Raw genomic sequence first — 12,243 nt, 5'->3', positions numbered from 1 at the left:
GTGGAACATATTCATGCTGAGCTTGGAAAAATCCCCCAGAAATGTTCACACTCTTATGTGATTTATGCATCACCCCTCACTCGCTCCCACTATGCATAGCATTGTTTGTATCTGAACGCTTCTGCTTTTGGTCATAGACTACTTGCATGGCTAATAGCCAGAAGCATCCAGCCTGACCAAAGCACTCTCCATCCTTGTGATTTCTGATGTGGTTCTTAGGCCTTTTTTGGTGAAAATTCATCCAAAAGACACAGTTTTGGAATAAATGTAGTTACCATTGAAACAACTATACTCCAAGCAAAATATTGCAGCTTGGACAAAGCCAAGGATATTTCAGTGTGTGTGTGGGCGGGGGGGGGGGGGGGGGGGGGCATGCACACTGCCTGACAAAAAAGTTAAGTGCCCAGAAAAGGAGGACTAAATGAAATGGAATTTCATGTGCCGAGAGGCTGTGTGATGTCATTTCGACAATTACGAAATTGAGTCAAATTTGCAAAGAACGTGGCATCATGACTACACAATCAGCATGATGTTTCACCCCCCCCCCCCCCCCCCCCCTATGGCTTGGATGCATGCACTGATTCAGTTGGGAAGGGTGTCATAAAGCTGTCCGTATCCTATCTTGAGGCAAGTTGGCCCACAACTCCTGTAACTGGTCCTTAATGTCGAAGGTACTGGCACTGGGACAGAGCTGATGTCCGATCTGGTTCCACACATGTTCTATAAGGAACAGATGCATGGATCTGGATGGCGATGGCAGTGCCTGAATATCATGCAGATGTGTGCCATATGTTGATGGGCATTGTCTTGGTGAAAAATGGAACCACAATACTACCACATGAGAGAGATCGCATGAGGACTTAGGATGTCCGTGACAATATTGTTGTGCCATCGGAGTTCCATCAGCTACTACCAGTTGTGACCTGTAGTCACACCCAATGACTCCCCACATTGTGGCATCAGGAGTAACACCACTGTGCCTCTTCAATACACTGGAAGATTGAGACCTTGAGACTTTTCCCAGCTCACTGCCATACTTGGTAAAGATAGATATTCAGGACAGTGCATAACCATGATTCATCTCTGAACACAATCAACAGCATTCATCAGTTCATGCTTCCCAGTCACAGGATCAATCCAAATGCAGTTATGTCTGTTTTGATATTAATGGCAGCCTACACATGGGATGGCAATTCTGTAGTCTGTCTGCTGACAGACTCCAGTCAGTGTTGCAAGATGATACAGAATGTTGTTCTCAGATGGCAGGTGCAGATGTGAAGGGGGTACAGTGTGCTTGGTGCACAATACAGCAATTCACCCTTGCTGTTAGACACATGTGACTGCAATCTTGACAACGAGTATTTCAGCCGTCATGTCCCCATGATGTCCAACATCGAATCACTGCCACATCTTAATGCCCCACAAATATGGATGTTAAGCGATTCGAGCAACCGGTCAAATATAAATCCACAATGAGGGCCCTGTCAAACTGTGTCAGCTGCTAATAACACTTTCTCAGGTAGGTACGCAGTGTCTCCAAGTCTTTCACAGTGATCACTCAATATTTGAGACTGTTTTTGCCTCTTACAGTGCTTGACAACTGGTAAGGAGTAACTGATACTTGCTACAGAACAACTGACAACTGGTACGGAACACCCAACCAGCGCTAATAAAAGTAAATTTAGAGTGCAAAACATGTTAACTGCAGCAACACCTGTGCACAAACACTCTATGTATTTGACAGTTCATGCAGTAAGGTGTTTGATGAAGATTGTTGTGGAACCAATCAGTGCAACATTTGCTGTGGTATGGCAACATGTCTGCAAGACATCATTTGAATGCTTATCATTATGGATGAGCAGTTGGACAGCTGAGAACTGGTCAAATTGTCACTACTCTGGTCTTAGTAATGGGTGTGTCTGAAAATGTCATCTTGCAATGAAAAAAGGATTTTGAAGGGGGAAATACTACGTGACAGAATGCTGGTGGTTGTAGATGGACCACCACACTGAAAGAGGATTGATACATAGCCCTAGTGGTGAAAAGAAACAGCCATTGCACTCCTAGATGGATTGCTGCAGAAACTTGCAACCATTATCGGTACACGTGTTTCTGTCACAACTATTTCATGGTGATTAAATCAGGATGATTTGTATGCTTAGAAGTCTGTTAAATGCATCCCGTTTCAACCATGCCATCATTGAGAAAGGGTTTGTTTGTGTAGAGAGGATGCTGATTTGTGTCGGCAACAGTGGTCCAGGGTGATGTCCTCTGACGAATCCCCCTTCACTGTGGCAATTGATTCTGGCGATTAGTTACCGTGGAGAGACAAGGGAGCATGTTAAAAATTGCAGAATGTTCATGAATGTCGTCAGTATAGCCTAGGCCTAATGGTGCGGGCAGACATTGGCATTATGCACAATGACCAAAAATCACTCCATATTTTTGCATGAGATACTGTTAAGCATAGCAGTATTACCAGGAGATCATCCTGGATCATGCCCGTCTATTTAGAGGTGCAGTAGATCCCAACTTCCTGCTTATGGATGACAATGCCCACCCACACAGCACCACTGGATGTTGGACACACTGGAAAATAAAAATATTGGAAATGGTCTGTGACACTCTGGACATAAACCCTATAAAGCATGCCTGGGATTCCTTCGGCAGACGTGTTTCTCAATGAACACACATTCCCTGAACTGTGCAAGAACTGAAAACTGCCTTGAGAGACCGGTAGGACAGTATCCACTAAGGACTCCTCAAAAGTTTGGTAGTCTGCACGAATAATGAATGCAAAGTGTGCATTAGTGTCCAAGGAGGGCATATTCCTTACAGAGTCCAATATTGACTTTTGTGTTACGAGTTTGGCCTTTGAAAACATTAACGTTATTTATGTCTGTTATCCTGCTTTCCCATATGGTGAAATCTGTACCGTTTTTTGTTATATATACCACGCCACCCCTATTACATATGTACTGTGTTCCATGTCATCCCTACCAGGCATTTTTTCCCCTCTTCATTCTCTGCCCTGAGGGGGCAGAGTGGGCTGTTTGAGGGCTTGCTATTTGACCTTTTCAGCCATAGTTACAACACATGTATGTTACAGTTTTAATTTTTTCAAAGGAAACTAGGTGGACACAAAACACAGGGAGCTGAAATAAAAAGAGGAACAATAATAATAATAATAAGAGGATATTATACTTCAAATAGGTAGTTGGAAGGATGGTATCAATATATAATGGCACTATTTCTTCTCGTTTGCCACATGTAGCTGTACGTTTACAATCAGTGTTTTTATTTCTTTATTAGAGCGCAGAGGGAGGGAACGGGGTGTGGAAAAGAATCTGGATTTTATTTAGTATGTGCTTGTCAGTTCTTTTAAGGGGCCATGTTCTTGTGTGTATGGTAGTGTTTGTGTTTTATTCATGTGTTCTTTCATCTAGGTGCGGGAGGATGGTGGTATGTGTTGTCATTGGTGCAAAGATGGGAGCGAGATTGGGGTACATTTTTGCTGTGTTGTGTGCGATTGTGTGGGAGGGTGTTGTGTATTTGAACTTAGGCTTCCTGTTTATTCTATAGTTTACTGTGATAATGTCTTCCACGTCTGGTCTTTTGTTTAGGACATGGTTGCCATATCTGGCTCTCAGCCTGGCTAGTCTGCTTTGTAATGGCTCCATTGTGGTTGTTTAGTAAATTTCATTGTTGGGTGATTAGATTAGATTAGTACTTGTTCCATAGATCATGAGTATGACACTTTGTAATGATGTGGAACATGTCAGGGTAATAAAAGGTGTCTATACAAGATATAACATGACTCTAATTTTTTTTTTTTTTTTTGTGGGGGGGGGGGGGGGGGGGCAATTACCCACTTACTATATCCAAAAATTCATTCATCTAATGAGTAGAAGGAGTTGCCATTCAGAAATTCTTTTAATTTCCTTTTAAATGCTATATGGCTACCTGTCAGACTTTTGATGCTGTTAGATAAGTGACCAAAGACTTTTGCGGCAGCATAATTTACCCCCTTCTGAGCCAAAGTTAGAATTAACCTTGAGCAGTGAAGATCATCCTTTCTCCTAGTGTTGTAGCCATGTACACTGCTATTACCTTTGAATTCGTTCGGATTGTTAATAACAATTTTCATAAGTGAAAATATATACTGTGAGGCTACAGTGAAGATCTCTAGCTCTTTAAATAAGTGTCTGCAGGATGATCTTGGATGAGCTCCAGCAATTATTCTGATTACACACTTTTGTGCAATGAACACTCTTTTACTCAATGATGAGTTGCCCAAGAATATGATGCCATACGAAAGCAGAGAATGAAAATAGCCGTTGTAAGCTAATTTACTGAGATGTATATCGCCAAAATTTGCAATGACCCTAATAGAATAAGTAGCTGAACTCAAGCGTTTCAGCAGATCCTCAGTGTGTTTTTTTCCAGTTCAACCCCTCATCAGTGCACACACCTAGAAATTTTGAATATTCTACCTTAGCTACCGATTTCTGATTGGAGTCTATATTTATTAATAGTGTCATTCCATTTACTGTGTGGAACTATATATACTGTGTTTTATCAAAGTTTAATGAGAGCCCATTTGCAGAGAACCACTTAAAGATTTTCAGAAAAATATCGTCTACCATTTCACCAGTTAATTCTTGTCTGTTGGGTGTGATAACTATACTTGTATCATCGGCAAAAAGTACCAACTGTGCATCTTCGTGAATATTGAATGGCAAGTCATTAATATACATTAAGAACAGCAGAGGACCCAAGACTAAACCTTGTGGCACCCCATTCTTGATTGTTCCCCAGTTTGAGAAATCACCAGTTTTTAGCATATTATGTGAACTACTTATTTCAACTTTCTGCTCTCTTCCAGTTAGGTATGATTTAAACCATTTGAGCACTGTCCCATTCATACCACAGTACTTGAGCTTATATAGAAGTATTCCATGATTTACACAAACAAAGATCTTTGATAGATCAAAAAAAATCCCAACGCGTGACTTCCGGTTACTCAGAGCATTTAATATTTCATTAGTGAAAGCATATATAGCATTTTCCGTTGAAAAACCCTTCTGGAAACCAAACTGACATTTTGTTAAAACTTTATTTTTACAAAGGTGTGAAGCTACTCTACAATACATTACTTTTTCAACAATTTTGGATAAGGCAGTCAGAAGAGAGATTGGGCGGTAGTTGTTGACATCGGACGTATCCCCTTTTTTATGCAGCGGTTTAAAATGGCATACTTCAGTCTACCTGGGAAAATACCCTGCTTCAGAGAGCTGTTACATAAGTGGCTAAGAATTCCACTTATTTCTTGGGAACAAGCTTTTATTATCCTGCTGGAAATGCCATCAATTCCGTGTGAGCTTTTATTCTTGAGAGAGTTTATTATCTTCCTAATTTCAGAAGGAGAGGTGGGTGGAATTTCAATTGTATCACATGGTGTGGGTAAGGCCTCTTCCATTAACTGCCTTGCTTCTTCTAATGCACATTTAGATCCTATTTTCTCTACAACATTTAAAAAATGATTATTCAAAATGTTTTCAACTTCCGGCTTGTTGTTTATCAAGTTTCCATTCGCTTTGATGGTGATGCCCTCATCCTGTACTTTTGGTTGCCCTGTCTCACTTGTAATAGTATTCCAAATTGTTATGATTTTGTCCCGGCGGGGTCAGGGATTTTCTCTGCCTTGTGATGACTGGGTGTTGTGTGTTGTCCTTAGGTTAGTTAGGTTTAAGTAGTTCTAAGTTCTAGGGGACTGATGACGATAGACGTTAAGTCCCATAGTGCTCAGAGCCATTTGTTATGATTTTGTTATCAGAGGTATTAATCTCATACATGATGCACATGCTTCTGGACTTTTTAATAACCTTTCTTAATGTAGCACAGTAGTTTTTATAATATTTGGCTGTTTCTGGGTCCTTACTCTTACTTGTTGTTAGATACAGTTCCCTTTTGTGGTTATAAGATATTTTTATTCCTTTAGTAAGCCAAGGTTTTTTGCATGGTTTCTTATAATTAGATTTAACTGCTTTCTTGGGGAAACAGTTTTCAAATTCTCTTAGAAGTGTATCATGAAATAAGCTATATTTTAAATTAGCATCGGGTTCCTTGTACACCTCATCCCAGTCTAACTGCTGATGATTTTCTCTGAAATTTCTAATTGTTGAGTCATTAATTGAACGCACAACTTTGGAGGGTAGTTTGAATTACTGAATGGAGCTATGTCATATACCGTAACTAGCTGAGCATCATGATCAGAAAGGCCATTCATAACAGGACAAGAATTTATGTTTTTAAACCTATCTTGGTCTATCAAAGTGTTATTTATCAATGTGCTGCTGTCCTTTACTACCCGAGTAGGAAAATTAATGACAGTTGTCAAATTGAAAGAACCGAGCAAGACTTACAGGTCATTCTTCCTACTACACTCTTTCAGTGAATCAACATTGAAGTCCTCACAAATAATGATTTGCTTTCTCCTATCTGACAGATAGCACAAGAAGGCATCCAAGTTTTCCAGGAATAAATGAAAGTTTCCTGAAGGGGACCTATATACTGTTTCAATTATAAAAGAGCCCTCCTTCAGTTTGTGATGACAGGCATATGCTTCTATATGTTGCTCTAGACAAAATGTTTTAGTATCTAAGCTTTCTACACAGTGATAACTTTTGACATATATGGCAACTCCTCCTCTCACCTTATTCTCTGTACTCATATGTGGAGCTAGTTCATAACCACTGATATTTACCTTTTCCATATCAGACACAATGTGATGCTCAGACAGGCATAGTATATCTATTACATTATAAGATTCAGTGTCATCTGAAAAAACCAGGAGCTCATCTACTTTATTCTTCAATCCCAGGATATTTTGGTGAAAAATGGTTACATTATTTTTTGCTTTACTTTTGTGAGAATCTACTTTTTTCTTTAATCCACCAATATTTTGGTTAAATATGGTAACATTATTATTTACTTTCCTGTTGTGAGAATTTTGTGAGTTTTGGACATCTTTAGCACCTGCCTGTCTGAACTTCTCATTGGACACTGATATTAGTCTAAAAAAGAGGTACATCCATGAGTACTAGTGTCCCCCCTTAAGGATTTCGCTGACAACCCTGCCAGTTTTCCCTTTCCTATCGTGGTGTAGGCCATGCCTTGTGAAATCCCTCCCATCAATAGCCTCGACAGGAACCAATCCAATGTCTGACAGAGTGGCCGCCCTACGCAATTGATCCAACTCCATGTTTACCCTCCTGACAGAGCAGTTCAACTGGGGCTGATCATGCCGCACGAAAGCAGGCACCAGCCCAACACTGGTATGGGTTGTTGCCAAGGCTATTTTCACCAGGTCACACTCAATACTGTAGCCCTGATCCGTATCAATACTGTTTCCCACTTCACCCACTATCATCACATGATCCTGCTTTGTGAAACCCTTGCACAAGGAACCTATATCCTCTACCACCTGGCTAAGACAAGCACTTGGCTTGACAAAGTTTGTGACCTGGTACCTGTCATCTAATTTTTCCTGCAAAATCCGGCCCACACCTCTTCCATGGCTGCTACCTACCAGAACTTTCCTCTCACTTTCTACTTTTTTTTGAGATTCTGTTGCATCTTAACTACATCTACTTCTACTGGAGCCTCTTCCTTACTTAACTGTGGTAGCAAGGCAAATCTATTGGTTGTGCCAATTGGGAAACTGTCAGACACTGTCCTCTTTCTGTGGCCCATGTTCCCAGCTACCACTTCCCACCGCTGTTTACCCTCCCTCCCCCTTAACCTCTTCAGTTCCTCCCTTGCTCTGTCCAAGTCAGCCTGAAGGCCTCTAATTTTCTCCTCCTGTTCAGCTATAATCCTATCTCTTGAGCAAACCCTGCAAAAGAATGGAAGAGTCTCGTTTGCTTCCCCAATGAAACCAACTGTCACAACAGCTGCACAAAACCCCTGAACTAACTTTCCTACTGCAGCTCACACACTTAGTATCCATGGTAGTTTGGAAATTAGTTCAGAGATTTACTAAGTGATAATGATAATATATTAAATACAAATGCAAAAGGACACTAAATATGTTTTGGAAACTAATATGTAAGTAAACTATTACCAAATGCACTTAAATTTGTGGTGTAACGGTAAATATGCACGATCAAAAATTAGGCCTAAACAGCCGAATGTAGCCAAAACTAACTTTTTACGATAAGTGGAAGAATACATAAATAAAAGAAAAACCTTTCATGGCAAGCTTGAAGAGCACACTAATGAATATATTTAATTAGTTCACCTATACCAAATGCACTTAAGATTGCGGTATAATGTTAAGTATGCACATTCGGAAAGTTAGGCAAAGCTGCGAAATATAAACAAAATGAACTTTTCGCGATTACTGGAACAATACACAAATAAAAGGAAAACTTTTAATGGTGAACTTGAAGAGTACACTAAAGAACGTATTTAATTAGTTAAAAGTGTTCAACTACACTTAATTACAACCTAAATTACTTATCTTTCATGAGAGCTCTGTCTCCGTACATACGGCCTTGTGTTTTATAAGGTAGATTGGCAATACTGCGGAGGAGTCTACATTCTGTGCTGAACAGTCTTTTCATAATTGGCATGTGTATGCCTCCCAGGGGGGCTGCTGCGTACTCTGAAACTGGGTGAATGAAGGTTTTGTATGTGTGCAGTGCAGTTTGTGTTCTGCAGCCGTGGGAGCATCCCTGTACCTGTTGTATTAGGTGTTGTCTGAGTTGGGCTTTGTTAAGGAGGTGTATCAGGTGGGTCTTCCAGTTGTGATGTTTGTCTAAGTGTACTCCTAGATATCTGGCTGTGTCGTTTAGTTGTAGGGCGGTATTCCAGAGTTTTAGTCATATGTTGTCTTCTTTTCTTGTTTTTTCTTTGTTAGGTGTCTGTGTCTGGAGAGGACTGTCTGTGTCTTGGTTGGGTAATAACACTACAAATGAACAATCCTAATGCTCTCTGGTGCCAATTCTACCTGTCAGAGAGAATTCCAACTTCCTGTTCACAATTTCAATTACACACCCATAATATTTTACATACTTGCCGCGCGTTCGCGCGCGCGCGCGCGCCCGTGTGTGTGTGTGTGTGTGTGTGTGTGTGTGTGTGTGTGTGTGTTTTAGGCATCTGACCAAAGTCTTCTGAGTGCTTCACTTTTTTATGGGGCTGTGTGTGTGTGTGTGTGTGTGTGTGTGTGTGTGTGTGTGTGTGTGTGTGTGCGTGTGTGTGTGCGTGTGTGTGTGGTGCGCGCTTGAAAAATGGCGTTAATCCCAGGCCATCTTTCAGGTTAAAGAATATGGCATTGAAAAAGCTATTTGAGTGTTCAGAGGAAAACTGCAGGAATAAATTTATAAAGCAGACAGTGTAGATGGAAAATTTAAGTCTTTCTTTTTTTGTAGTCTTACTGTCACCTCAAACGAATAGGGATAAACTCAAACAGGATAAGGAATATATAGTGCCTGAGATTAAAGTATCTTGTGCTAGGAAAAGAACTCCACCTAATTCAGAGGACAACAAGCTGTAGGCAAAGCTTGAAACTACATTACCATCAGTATTTTAAAATTCTCGTCTGTTATTTTGAAAAAATGAAACTCTTGCAATATCTTCAAAAAATAAATTATTTCAAGAATAAAACAAAACAATAAACAAACAAAAATATAGACCTCAGAAAATGGCTCTGGCATAAATAGTGATACCAGACTTAATTATTACTTCCTCAGAGTGGTATTACAATCATTGCACCCAGATACGGCTGAATTAGATTTCTTTGTGCCAATACAATATGCTCATTGCATTAACATGAAGACAAGTTTGTTTACTTATTTCGCATATTCTCATACTGTTCTAAGGAATTATATTCTGGCCAGTGCATATAAATAGTGTTTATTTAGCAGAAGTAAGCAGTAATTAGAGATTGGTCATACATGAATGAATGAGTTTGAAGGGAATGAGAAGACCGAGGAATGACTTCTAAGGAACAGTCGTTCTCCATTCACTTTGGTTGTGTTCTGTCTCATTCCTCCACTCCTCATTTCTGCCTTGGTGTCGTTCAATCAGTTTCATTATTTTTTTGTGTAGTCCCTTGTTGCAGTTAAACTTTTTTATAATTACACTAGCCTATTCCCCATGGCTTTGCCTGCTTATATGTTCAACACTCATCTTGAACAAACCTCCTCCTCCCCCTTTTTGTGTCCACCTCAACCTCCCATCTCTGTCTGTATACCTCAACCTTCCATCTCTGTCTGTCTACCTCCTCTTCCTCACACTCTCTCTTCACCTTCTCCTTCCCCTGTCTTTGTCCGTTTCCCCTGTCGTCTCTTTTTGACCAGATCTCCCCCCCCCCCCCCTCCCTCTGCCCACTTCCTCCTCTCCCTCTCTCTGTCCACTTCCTCCTCCCCCCCTCTCTCTCTCTCTCTTCATCTCCGCCTCCCCATCTTCCTTTTCTACCTGCTCACTACCCCTCTACACCTTCCACCTGCCGCATGCATCTGCCCTCCTTAGCTGTGTCCTCTGTACATCTCAGCATATACCCTGACATAATGTTCACTAAGCAAAAAAGGTTGTTGAAGCAGACTGATATTACCCCCACACAACATACCTGTCATGTAGTCTGGCCTACACATTGGGGCCTGGAAAACTGTTTCTTGCTCCTGACATGTAGGCTGCACTGCAAAGTAGGTTGATTTGGCAGGCCAGTACTGTTCCCACTGAAGATGTCTGTTGTGTGGGGCAGCCTGTATGCTAGAGGCTGGAAAAAACTCGGTTTTGCGTGAATTTGGGCACCTATTGGAGCTAGGAAGTTATGAACCCCACACTGCTGATACTTATGAAGCCTGCCATTTCTGTGCCAAATTTGGTTGAAATTGGCCAAGAGATTTTGGAGGAGATCCCAGAAATACTCATATACACCCTGCTTCATATATATAATAAATAACTTATATAAAAATTACATTGTGTTTAATACATACATATTTTTCAGGCAACAAAAAGAAAAATCTGCTTATATCTTCATCGTTTTGATCAACTGGAGAATGCACTTGTCACTTAACTTTCATCTGCTTCATTTTATGACTAACTTTTAATTGTAGTGTAAGAAATTGTATGTAAAACTTCTAATTTTTTGATTTCTTACAAAAATAAACACTTAGGGAGGCTCATATTTTTCTGGTTTGGTCATTTCCTTGTGTTACCTCCTATATCTTGATCAGAACAATGAAGTGATTGCTATTTGACCATGGAGAGAGGGGATGTTGTCCGTTCGCTGTTAGGCACAAGTGCAATATAGCCCCATTAGCTGCAGCTGTGTGTTCATTCGTTTCCTGTTAATGTGCAGTACTGAGTTTGCTATGCAGGATCATAATAGTCGTATCACTTACCTAAGCAGTTCCACAGTTATTTTCACATGTTTCGCAAAGGAAACAAACTTTCCAGAGAAACATAATAAAGTACAAATCACAACACTTATATGCCAGAGTTGTTGTCCGCAGTTTAGATAGCAGAGTGACATGACAACTGTGAACGTGACAGTGGATGTCACCAAACTAGTGCCCCGGTTAGCGCTATGCCAGCTGTCCTGTAAAGACAAAGCCATCAGTCACTTTGTTATTCTGGTCCTGTGATCCTGGTATAGTTTGGCTTCTTCGGAAAAAAAGGGGGGAGGGGGAGGCATGTGATTTTGGTTCAATATGAAGAGGGCAACCAGTGCCATTCCATTTGAAAAATCATAGAATGGGGTGAAGTCTTATTTTATCTTTTATCTAAAAAAAATATTGTTCCGAAGTAACATGTTACTGAAATACCAGTAATTTTCAATTTAATTAATATCCATATTAACTTTAATAATACAGCCTGTAAACCTACACTTTACTAAGTGTGCGAGGCAGATATGATGAGAAAATCACGCTGTATTTTAAGCATACTTCTTCTTCCATAAATTCTATTTTTGTTCCAGAACCTTGTGTGAATATTCAGACACAACCTGATGTATGCATAGCTTCTTTTTCTTCTCCTCCTCCTCCTCCTCCTCCTCATGAGCTTGACACTGTCTCATCCTGATAATTTACAACTTTTAGTTAAATAACTAGGTATGGAGTGTTGATGAAATTTTTATTTTCATGCCACTGTGAAGGATCGGTCTTAACAAACTTGTCTCAAATCAATCCGTTTGAAGGCACTCTTATTAGAAACAAACTGTTAAGTGTCATAAAT

Source organism: Schistocerca serialis, chromosome 5, assembly GCF_023864345.2.
Source record: "Schistocerca serialis cubense isolate TAMUIC-IGC-003099 chromosome 5, iqSchSeri2.2, whole genome shotgun sequence".
Classification (NCBI taxonomy): domain Eukaryota; kingdom Metazoa; phylum Arthropoda; class Insecta; order Orthoptera; family Acrididae; genus Schistocerca; species Schistocerca serialis.
This window is presented reverse-complemented; position numbering follows the sequence as displayed.